Source organism: Gigantopelta aegis, chromosome 2 (assembly GCF_016097555.1).
Source record: "Gigantopelta aegis isolate Gae_Host chromosome 2, Gae_host_genome, whole genome shotgun sequence".
NCBI lineage: Eukaryota > Metazoa > Mollusca > Gastropoda > Neomphalida > Peltospiridae > Gigantopelta > Gigantopelta aegis.
In genome coordinates, this window is record NC_054700.1 from 38,858,267 (window position 1) to 38,871,800 (window position 13,534).

Genomic DNA, 13,534 nt, shown 5'->3' on the forward strand with positions numbered 1-13,534 from the left:
AGTCGGTTGAGTGCTCGCTTGAGGTGCTAGCGTCGCAGGATCGAACCACCTCAGTGGATCTATTCAACTAATTTGGGGTTTTTCTCGTTCCAACCAGTGTACCACAAGAGGTATGTGCTTTTCTGTCTGTGGGAAAATGCATATAAAATATCCCTTGCTGAATTAGGAAAAATGTAGGTTTCCTCTGATGACTACGAGTCATAATTACCAAATGTCTGACATCCAATAGCCGATGATTAATTAATCAATGTGTTCTAATGATGTCATTAAATAAACATATTAAAACAAAATACAAAAAAGAAAAGTGAAAACGTAAGCATGAATATTTAAATTTGCCTGTGCTATAATTATATTTTAAGGTGAATGACTTGAAACATGATAGTAATGACCAGATTTTTGTTAACACTGCATTTTTGTACAAAATATTATTATTTACATGAACAAACTTTTTAAAAATGGATTTATTGAATTAGAATGGGGACAACAATGTTATATTAGATCATCTGTGGACGTTAATGCTGGTTTTACAGCGGCAAATATCTGTTTTACTCAAAAGCTCAATCTGTGACAATAAAATTGGCATTAATGTCACAAGTGGTCAAATACAAGATAGTTATCACCTAATTACTGTTTTATTGTATTGACTTACACTACAAGTACATTTGTATATGTATGTAAGAGATAACATCTTGTGTAACTGTTCTCTCAATCCCTTCCCTTGTCACAAACACATTTCTGAGTGGCAATGAAAGATGTAATGGATCTGATAACCACACTTCTGATTGCATATAACAATTTGTTTTTTCAGTCTAACGACATCACCAGAGCACATTCATTTGTTAATCATCAGTTATTGGATGTCAAACATTTGGTAATTTTGACATGCATGTATAGTTTTAGAAAGGAAACCCACTACATTTTTCCATTAGTAGCAACAGATCTTTTATATGCACCATCCCACAGACATGACAACACATACCACAGCCTTTGATATATCAGTTGTGATGCATTGGCTGGAATGAGAAATATCCCAATGGGCACACTGACGAGAATCGATCTGCATATAACAATACATGTTTCATAAAATACAAGTTTATAAAAAAATACAACTCAGTTTTATAAAATACAAGTTTTAAAATTTGTTTTATTCCATCTACTGACCTGTCTGATCTACCACAATGACAGCGACACTATATGCACCTGTATTATGAGGTTACATTTTGACATTACTTAGGTGGTTTCTTAACACAGGTTTTAGTGTACTGTTTTACACAGGTCCTGTTTGCTACAAATAAGCCAGAAAGCTGGCCGATCCAACAGTGTATAGATTCAGACGGCTTGTTTGTTTTTACCATGCTTATTAACAAACAAACTGCCAACAGCAAGCAGTAAAGCAATCCTTGTTTACAATATATTCACCAAACCAAAGAGTTTCGCTGAATTAACACATACACACACACACATTCTTCACTACAATTAAAGTTTGATTAGTTCAACAACACCACTAGAGCACATAGATTTATTAATTATAGGCTATTACATGAAGATGTCAAACATATGCTAATTCTGACATAGTCTCAGAAGAAACCCAGTACATTTTTACATTAGCAGAAACTGATGTTTTTAATATTCATCATCCCACAGACAGGATAACACATACCATAGCCTTTGATTTACATGTACCAATCATGGGGGACAGACTGGGATAGAATTTTTGTTTTATCTAAGTCTACAGAGGGAATTCGATTCTACAACCATGGGCGAAACGTAGCCCAGTCGTAAATCACTCACTTGATGTGTGGTCAGTCTAGGATTGATCACAATCGGTGGGCCCAATGAGCTATTTCTCATTCCAGTCAGTGCACCATGACTGGTATATCAAAGGCTGTGGTATGTGCTGTCCTGTCTATAGGATGGTGCATATAAAAGATCCCTTGCTACTAATGGTAAAATGTAGTGGGTTTCCTCTCTAAGACTATAAGTCAAAATTACCAATTTATGTTTGACATCCAATAGCCGATGATTAATAAATCAATGTGCTCTAGTGGTGTCATTAAACAAAAATAAACAAACTTTAACTTTTTCCACAGGCTGCACAGCACACACCAAGGCCAGGCTTTCTGCCAGAAAATAATTCCAGGGTATGTAACAAAAACAAAACAGATCAAATGTATACTGTATGTAACTCTACAGGGTGGTTATGGATTACAGGGTGGTTATGGATTACAGGGTGGTTATGGATATGAAATCCTTTGAAAATGAACACTAGATTTTAGGGTACGTAATTTTACCCTTCATACACTCTGGCAGAAATCCTGACGGTCTTTAATATACCAGTAATATTCCACTGACTGGTGACAGGGGGCAGGGGGGTAACAATTAAAGAATGGGATTACTGAGGTGATTTAATTCTACAACCAAAGCACCTCTACTGACTGAGTTAGATCCTGCCCGTTCTTTACAACATTACTACCAAATTTTACAAAAACACAGATAACATCTCACAGGTATTTGGCATAGGGGAAAAAAACCTACACTATTAATGTTATTATCACCAAAAAATCATTCCTATGTCGGTGGCTCTAAGAGGAATTTTTTTTATCACATCTCACGGCATTCCTTTCCACAAGACCTTGTTTAATACCCAGTTACTGAGACACAATGAATCCAATAAACATTCCTACGCGTAAGTAAAGAAATACATGTACAGCCATAAAAATCTGGAATAAACTGAATGTTCCATGGTTTTGACAGGTACATTTAACAGAAAGCAAACATCTGGCAAAAAGGAATAAGAAACTCTGATTTTAATACCATGTTTAACCTAGAACATTGATTTTGCTACCCAGTTCAATAAAGAACAGGAAATACTTTGGTTTTCAAATTTTTTATTATCAACATTTGCAATCAGCTTAAAAATTGATTAGCAACTTGTACTTAATGTTACAGATTTGTATAGCTATTTCTGAAATTTGTGTAGCGAAGAGCAACGCAATACTGGACAAAACGTTCCCTGAAGAACCTCTGATTCTGACACAATGTCCAATTTAGAATCTCAATTCAGATACCCAGTTCAATAAAGAACCTCCAATTCCGGTAGTAATTAAGTTTACTAAAGAATCCTATTTTGATACCGTTCAATTTTAAAATATCTATGACTCTGATATCAAGTTCAATTTAGAACCCTGATTCTGATACTCAGTTGAATAAAGAACCTTGATTCTGACCAAGTTCAATAAAGAAACCTTGACTCTTATACCGGTTCAATTTAGAACCCTGATTCTGATAACCAGTTCAATATAGAACCACCATTTCCAATAGCTAGTTTACTAAAGAACTCTATTTTGATACTGTTCAATTTAATAAGATATAGGACTCTGATACCCATTTCAATTTAGAACCCCGATTCTGATAATCATTTCAATTTAGAACTCTTATTCTGATATCAAGTCCAATAAAGAAACCCTGATTCCAATACCATTTTAATTTAGAACCCTGATTAAGATACCATGCAACTACAATTTATAAAGATCTATGATTTCGATATGTGCAAGTTAGAACCCTGATTTTGATACAAAGTTCAATTTAGAAGCCTGATTTTCATACCAAGTTCAATTTAGAACCCTGATTTTGATACAAAGTTCAATTTAGAAGCCTGATTTTCATACCAAGTTCAATTTAGAACCCTGATTTTGATACAAAGTTCAGCTTAGAACCCTGATTAAGATACCAACTACAATTTATAAAGATCTATGATTTCGATATGTGCAAGTTAGAACCCTGATTCTGATACTATGTTCAATTTGGAATCCTGATACTAAGTTAAAAAAGAACCTAGATTCTGATACCATTAAGGTCTATATTCAGACCCCTGCATTTGAAACCCAGTTCAATTAAAGACTCTGATTTCATTACCCAGATCAATAAAGAACCCTGCTCCTTATGCAATGTTCAATTATGACTCTGATTATGAAACCCAGTTCAATTTAGAACCCTGATTTTGATACCAAGTTCAATTTAGAACCCTGATTTTGAAACCCAGTTCAATTTAGAACCCTGATTTTCATACTGCACATTTTGTTAACCTAGAGGAAAATCTGGGCTTGCTTGGATATACAAAAAATTCAGTAGAACCAGAAAACCAATCTTAATCTACAATACGAGTAAATAATACATTCTTCTTTCTCTCTTTTTTAGTTTCTGTTTATCTTTCCTCTTTTTTCCCCCATTCATTCCATTTGTCCATTCTCTCTCCACTGTCCCCCTCAGATCAAAATCATTATTGTATTCATATTTATGTATTGTTTTTAAAAAAATTCAAATGTATGTAACTAGAAGGTATGAATATATACATGTATTTTTGTAAGGCAATGATTCAAGGCTCCCCAACCGTGACACTGTCAACTGATCTGGGGGCAATAAACTCGTTAAAAAAAAAAAACCCACATTAAAATACAAAAAATAAGCAGATGGTTAGTAAACACACACAAAACACTTGTCACAGCTGTCAATTACCACTGATCAACCTGGAGTACGGACAATTGCTCACCGGACAATACCTCACAGGACAATACCTCACAGGACAATTGCTCACCAATAAAGTGAGAAACAGGACAATTGCTCACCTTTATTATTATTACTGTTTACTCTCCTTTTTCATGATCATCCTAATGTCGTGGTCACCTTTGATTAAAATTTTATTAAAATGTGTTTAACTGACATTTCTATACTGAACTGATGTGCTAAAGTTGTTTAAAATATAGTTGTTTTATAATTAGTTTTGTTATTTTATTAAAATATGTTTAACGGACATTTCTATGCTGAACTGATGTGCTGAATTGAAATAAAATATAGTTAATTTAGAATTAATTTTGTTATTTTATTGTGTTTAACTGATATTTCTATACACCCACTGATACTGGAAATTAAATTTTTATTTAATTTTTTTTAAAAATTAAAATGAAAAATAAAGGTGAGCAATTGTCCTATTTCTCACTTTATTGGTGAGCAATTGTCCTACATTCGATCAACCTACCATGCGACCTATAACTGAATAATATATATTTTTTATATATATAGTTTGAAATGGACTATAGAAAACAATCCCATTATCCATCAATGGGCCCTCACACAAAAGCTCACTTATATCACAGAATTGGGAGTCTAGCCTGAAAAGTGAAACACAATCCCGCACATCTGGCTAGCAAATGGATTTGTTTGGTGGAAAACCTGGCATAGTGCCAGCCAGCTGGAATTAATTATTTGAATCCACTGACATCTGTGGGAAGTTTTGTTTTTTTAAAGTTTTTTTTATGGGTTTCACAAACATGCACTGAGGTAAAAGTGACACATAAATGGGAGTTTATAACTGGTTAACTTGATTTCACACTGGGACTCTTTAAACAAGAAAGAATTAACAAAACACTGCACAATGTACTTGTACAAGTTACTCAGTGTTAGAGTGCTATTGGTTGCAGTACATGTAATACTACCACCCACCACCGCCATACCCTTCAGTGACTATACTTTTCCCCATTCCAACCAATATTTCACAATGGACGTGAGTATGTGTGTCACGGGGATTCTATAATTCCCGTAACTGAATAAAACACGATTATCAAATATCTCTCCTAACTGTATATCTATTAGATCTCTCTGTAACAGGCAGTTCAAACCCGCTTTGGCTCGTCTAGGTATGATCAGAGATACGATCTTATATAAAGTATATATTATTATAGCACGTTAGTTCTCTAGAAAACACAACAAAAACACAATACACTTTGGAATCTGTATTAATCTACGCTGACAAATGTACAGCCGTAGTAGTTAATTAATAACAGCAATCATAACAACCCAGAACTGATCACTTAATTAGTTAATCTCTAGGTGTCTAGTTACACAATATGCGAATCACTTCACCGTTACACCACACCCACACGTGTGATAATTGAGAAACGCTTCCAGAAGTTAATTAATAAAGGAATTACAACACCATTCCTAACTGGTTAATTTTTAATTAACCCTTACTACTCGTTCAGTAACGTGTGATAATTGAGAAACGCTTCTTGGGGAACTTAATTAATAAAGGAATTACAGCTCTATTCCTAACGGGTTAATTTTTAATTAACCCTCAACTACTCTTTCAGTAATCTTGTAACACAGAATTAATACTGGTACCTATCACAATAAAGACAATAACCTACAGTTTACCTAGGTCGTCTAGGATGACTGGCTAAGCTTTATATTACCAAATACTCGTATAATGTTAGAACAAAAAGTCTACGATTTACTTCGTCAGATGACCAAAGACACTGTCTAAAGAATATTGGTATAATACAGTATCAAAATATTGAAAGTCACATCAATCACATCAAGGTTATACACAGAGCAGAAATGATATTTACCAAAGTCCAAATGGACTAACGTTCCCGGGAAGCTTCCTTTTCGTTCTCCTCGATATCTCTAAAAACTAGCTATTTATTATAAAATCAGAATTCGCCTGGGGGTACAAGGCGGTACCTCCCCCTATCATCTGATATTTCCAACGCGACCAAGCGGTATTATTTCTCTCTGATCGTCAGACTTACTGACGCTATCGTCGCCAAATCACGGTCGTCGAAACCGCACTCGCAGAGGTATTACGTAACTACTCGCCACATGGCCTCCACAGCTGGACTAAGTGCATATTGGAATGCCCGATCGCGCGAAGTATTACGTAACAAGTTGCCCACCTGGGCTACGTGCAATGAAACTGCACACGGCCCTCTAACACAATTAAAATCGCCACAGGCGAAAACTAATTAAGAGCATGTACCGTCACAATGTGCCTTATTGTAAATATAGGAAAATGTGTATAAAAACTAGTTAGATCTTGTTGCCAAATGCAAGTTACTATATATTGCATTGTTTAAGCTGTCATTTGTCAAATCGTCAAATGTGATTTAAAGTTAAATTTAGCTATTCCTAGCAACTCACCAAAAAGATAATTCAGAAACCATGTGTTGTTTGCAGGTGGATACCTATATTAAAAACAAATATTCTGCTTGACTAAATGTTACTTGAATTTGGCTGCATATTTTCTGGTCAAATTTGCCAAAATGCTATTAATTCTGTGGCATCGTTTAAACCCAAATATATATATAGAAAGAGAGAGAGAAAGAAAGAGAGGTTATTACTAGTGTTTTTCGGTATTGTCAATATCATATATTAGGAATTTAAATTGTATTATACAAGCCTCTATTATATATAATATATATACATGTATATAGCCTATATATATATGTCTGTATGGAAATATGTTCCGTTACAACATGCATTTTTTATAATAATAAAAATGCACGTAATGTATATACGCATCTCTGAGAAATAATGGTTATACAGCCATGCTTTATTCTAGTTTTAGAAGGTATTTCCCTGTTTCAGTATCACAGGCTCACGTTTCTCTCTATTGTAATATTATCCAGATGTTGCATCCATCCTGTAACAGCAGGTTCTAAACCATGAAGAAAATCATCCATCCATCCATCATGTAACAGCAGGTTCTATAAACCATGAGGAAAATCATCCATCCATCCACCCTGCAACAGCAGGTTCTAAACTATGAAGAAAATCATCCATCCATCCATCCATCCTGTAACAGCAGGTTCTAAACCATGAAGAAAATCATCCATCCATCCACCCTGTAACAGCAGGTTCTAAACCATGAAGAAAATCATCCATCCATCCACCCTGTAACAGCAGGTTCTATACACAATGAGGAAAATCATCCATCCATCCATCCATCCTGTAACAGCAGGTTCTAAACCATGAAGAAAATCATCCATCCATCCACCCTGTAACAGCAGGTTCTAAACCATGAAGAAAATCATCTATCCATCCATCCTGTAACAGCAGGTTCTATACACCATGAGGAAAATCATCCATCCATCCATCCATCCTGTAACAGCAGGTTCTAAACCATGAAGAAAATCATCCATCCATCCTGTAACAGCAGGTTCTAAACCATGAAGAAAATCATCCATCCATCCACCCTGTAACAGCAGGTTCTATACACCATGAGGAAAATCATCCATCCATCCACCCTGTAACAGCAGGTTCTATAAACTATGAGGAAAATTATCCATCCATCCACCCTGTAACAGCAGGTTCTATAAACCATGAGGAAAATCATCCATCCATCCATCCTGTAACAGCAGGTTCTAAACCTTGAGGAAAATCATCCATCCATCCATCCTGTAACAGCAGGTTCTATAAACCATGAGGAAAATCATCCATCCATCCATCCTGTAACAGCAATTTCCATAAACCATGAGGAATATCATCCATCCATCCATCCTGTAACAGCAGGTTCTAAACCATGAAGAAAATCATCCATCCATCCATCTACCATGTAACAGCAGGTTCTAAACAATGAGGAAAATCATCCATCCATCCATCCACCCTGTAACAGCAGGTTCTAAAACATGAGGAAAATCATCCATCCTGTAACAGCAGATTCTATAAACCATGAGGAAAATCATCCATCCATCCATCCTGTAACAGCAGGTTCTAAACTATGAAGAAAATCATCCATCCATCCATCCTGTAACAGCAGGTTCTAAACCATGAGGAAAAGCATTCATCCATCCATTCATCCTGTAACAGCAGGTTCTATAAACCATGAGGAAAATCATCCATCCATCCACCCTTAACAGCAGGTTCTAAACCATGAGAAAAATCATCCATCCATCCATCCTGTAAGAGCAAGTTCTATAAACTATGAGGAAAATCATCCATCCATCCATCTACCCTGTAACAGCAGGTTCTAAACCATAGGAAAATCATCCATCCATCCATCCTGTAACAGCAGGTTCTATAAACCATGAGAAAAATCATCCATCCATCCATCCATCCTGTAAGAGCAAGTTCTATAAACTATGAGGAAAATCATCCATCCATCCATCTACCCTGTAACAGCAGGTTCTAAACCATAGGAAAATCATCCATCCATCCATCCTGTAACAGCAGGTTCTAAACTATGAGGAAAATCATCCATCCATCCATCCTGTAACAGCAGGTTCTATAAACCATGAGGAAAATCATCCATCCATCCACCCTGTAACAGCAGGTTGTATACACCATGAGGAAAATCATCCATCCATCCACTCTGTAACAGCAGGTTCTATAAACCATCCAAACCTGTAACAACAGATGCATGCTTGAAAATTAGCATTGACATGATGATCCCCTGAGGTGACTTTTATTATTTGTAACTAAGAGCGATTATGAATTTTACAAAGGTAAAATGTTGGGCAATCATCCATTTTAAAAAATGTGTATCTTTCTGTCACAGAGCTTCCAACACTGTTCCCCAGCAACAGAATCAGAAACCCGCAACAGGTGTAACAATATTTCTCCAAATATTCCAACCTATACCTATAGATCTCCCTGTATCGGGTAGTTTCTCCCCAAGTGGCTTGGCTCTAGGTGTATTCAGGGAACAAGATCATATATAAATTTACTATTAACAAATGTTAAATTAACTAGTTTAGTTTCAAATATGTATTATAGAATACCAGGTAAGGGTTACAGCACTTACATGGCCTGTTACAACCGGTGTCACACCACCTCTAGGCTGAGCACCACATGTAAACTTAATCACTTGGTAATTAGGGATATATAGTTACCCCTCACAGTTAAAACAGTAACCAAGCTTAGAATAATCAATTATTATACTCAGTCTTCCCTACATCCAATATTCAAAAGACCTACAATTTACCAGGCAGGTCATGAGACTAGGATTACCAGTTATAGATATTATAACTATTCGTAACTTCTGGTAAGACGCCTCCAGTTTACTTTAGTCATTCTGACTTTAGATTACCAGCTGTCTTTCCCAAACCTCTTATATTCAAATAACCTACAGTTTACCAAGTCATGGGACTAGGATTACCAGTTATTGATATTATAAACCCCTATCTATTTTTTTTTTTAGGTAAGCGACGCCTACAGTTTACTTTAGTTGGTCCGATGTAGATTACCAGCTGTCCCTCCCACACTAAGCATAACAAGAATACACAATTATAATACTTGAATGCCACAACAAAATATCTTTCAGTTACCACAGAGCAGTAATACATACTAATCTATGTCAGCTGGACTATAGTGCTGTCGGAAATAGAATTAAAATGATTTTCGTGGATTATTTCATATATATTAAACAGACAAGTAAATATTTTGTAAATATCTATTTAATTAGAGTCTACCTAATTTAGCATTTACTTGTTTTGGCTCTCATTGATGTACAAGGTAGTGTTTACTCTTGAAATTAAAAGAAATATGTCGGTAAACAGGTGATTTGTGCACTTTATTGGAAGTTGAACAGACTATAACAAAGTTTGGTCAACATATATTATGTCAATTTCATTGCCATTACAATATGTGAGGGACCGTTTCTGATGATGGTTTACCCCTATTCCTCTCCAAAACAAAATATTTGTATACATTTATAAGTAACTTTTGAGCAAAACTGTCAAGAACCATTTTGAGTTTGTGATCTATTTTCCTGTATTAAAGGTGCTATCTCATAAAGCTGCATAATGACAGCTATTGCAAATCATGTTTTTATTAAATTTTGCTTTAACATTTAAAGACTACACCTTTAACTATATGCCCATAAATGATTATAGGAAATGATTTTATCTACTAGTAGAAAATACATTTTTATTGGAGAATTTTTATCACAAACAGATGCTCACATATAACTTCTGATATAGCACCTTTAAGTGGTTGCAAGATTGTGTAAATTTCTACTGTATTTATATTGAATTCATATTTACTAAATATGCTGGTCAAAATTAATAATATATGCTGCAATTCAAAATAATCAGTTATCTTGCAGTTTTAAATTAAAAGTTTGTTTAAGGGTAAATGAAAATGTGTTATAGGTCACAAATCTCCTGTTTACTGACATTTTTATTTTAATTTCAAGAGTAAACACCACCTTGTACATTAATGAGAGCCCAAACAAGTAAAATGTGTTATAGTCCGTTCCTATAAAGGTCACAAATCTCCTGTTTACTGACACCTTTATTTTAATTTCAAGAGTAAACACCACCTTGTACATTAATGAGAGCTCGAACAAGTAAATTGTGTCATAGTCTGTTCCAGTAAAGGTTACAAATCTCCTGTTTACCGACATCTTTATTTTAATTTCAAGAGTAAATACCACCTTGTACATCAATGAGAGCCCAAATAAATAAATTGTGTTATAGTCTGTTCCAGTAAAGGTTACAAATCTCCTGTTTACTGACATCTTTATTTTAATTTCAAGAGTAAACACCACCTTGTACATTAATGAGAGCCCGAACAAGTAAATTGTGTTATAGTCTGTTCCAGTAAAGGTTACAAATCTCCTGTTTACCGACATCTTTATTTTAATTTCAAGAGTAAACACCACCTTGTACATCAATGAAAGCCCAAATAAATAAATTGTGTTATAGTCTGTTCCAGTAAAGGTTACAAATCTCCTGTTTACCGACATCTTTATTTTAATTTCAAGAGTAAACACCACCTTGTACATTAATGAGAGCCCGAACAAGTAAATGCTAAATTAGGTAGTGTCATTAAATAGGTATTTACAACATATTTATTTGTCAGTTTAATATGAAAGAAATAATTGACGAAAATCAGTTTTATTCTATTTCCGACACTACTTTAATATATTTCGCCCAGCTGACAGCATTTCCACCTCCTCCCTGTACGTGGCTGCCACCCAAGTCCCTATACAGAAAAAACTCCCAGCTTATATTCCCTGTTTTGGTTTTGCAGTTGGGTCCCTTATTTTTGGCAGTTCTGTCATTTATGGACGAGTGGCGAAATAATGGCCACACAAATTCTCTAAAACTACCAACAATACCGATACCATCTAACTAATAGGGGGAACCTTCTTGGGTTAATTCCATGCAATGGTTTCTGATCATTAAAGTGCTACTCCAGTTGTTTCAGACCCTGGTCAAAAGTTAATATGAAGATGGCTGTCTCCGTCACTTTAAAAAAAATAATAATAATATAAATATTTATTTTCCCCAGTCCATTCTGACCATGTCAAGGTTGGGAAGCCTTGAATTCATGGCCTTACATCAAAGTGATATAATTTATATATAAGTACATATATCTAATTTGTGGAATAATAATGTTATATAGTCATATATAACAATTTGATACATAAATGCATTTGTAATGTTTCTGTATAAATTAAAGATTGGCAAAAAACAAAATAAATTGCTATGACGCATATAATGGAAAGGACTGGGAAATATAGGAGAAGAAGAAAGAAGATATAATGGTTAAAACACATAATCCAACACCAAAAACATTTGATACAGTAAAACAGATCAGTGAATACAAACTTATTTATCCAAGAATGTAAAAACATTTTTAGTAATGGCAGATGCATAAAGTATGTATATTTAGTTATTATATAATGAAAATTTGCTATATCTGATGACTAGTTAAATTTATAAGGGTCAGTAACAATTTATTCTAACTGAAAAAAAAACAGTTTTCTTGGGGGTTTTTAAAAAATCAGATACTATGTAGTAAAGGTTCTTCTGGACTCCTTAGTCCAGAAAGGATTTTTAATATGATAACAATCTCGTCATTTTCCTTATGCTGGTTGTAATATTTTTAGATCAGAGGTGAAAATGATAATGAATAAAAAAAATCTATAAAACTTTGTAGGTCTGGAATTATTTTATATTTTTTCTGTGAGCTTTTTGTCAGAGGTTAAGAATCGGAACAGTCAAGAACCAACCTGTTATTCAAAAACTTATACGGTCAGTCAAGAACCACCTTGTCATTCAAGAACTTTCAAGGGCAGTCAAGAACCACCGTCATTCAAGGACTTTCAAGGTCAGTCAAGAACCACCCTGTCATTTAAGGACTTTCAAGATGTCAAGAACCAGTCATTCTACTTTCAAGGTCATGCAGTCAAGAACCACCGTCATTCCAGGACTTTCAAGGTCAGTGAGGAACCACCCTATCATTCAAGGACTTTTAAGGTTAGTCAAGAACCACCCTGTCATTCAAGAAGTTTAAAGGTCAGTCAAGAACCACCTTGTCATTCAAGAACTTTCAAGGTCAGTCAAGAACCACCGTCATCCAAGGACTTTCAAGGTTAGTCAAGAACCACCTTATCATTCAAGAACCACCCTGTCATTCAAGGTCAGTCAATAATCACCTGGTAATTCAAGGACTTTCAAGATCTGTCAAGAACCACCGTCATTCAAGAACTTTCAAGGTCAGTCAAGAACCATTCTGTCATTCAAGAACTTTCAAAACCACCTTGTCATTGAAGAACTTTCAAGGTTTGTGTCAACCATGGTCCTACAGTACTCCTATGTGCTCCAAAGAAAACAGAAAGAAAATCATAACATCATTTATTCAAAGACTGACTAGGCACTCGATCACTTTCACTTTCCATTTCCAATTTACGTTAACTTACGCGCTATATAACATGGTCATTAATTATGTCTGCAATCCTTCAACGACTTGG

General features: G+C 35.0%; 1 protein-coding gene across 1 annotated transcript in view; it reads right to left on the reverse strand.

The window, feature by feature from the left end:
• Positions 1-13,534, reverse strand: part of LOC121385138 — an 80,016-nt gene that overhangs the window by 15,678 nt on the left and 50,804 nt on the right. The gene's annotated exons all lie outside the window — the stretch shown is intronic.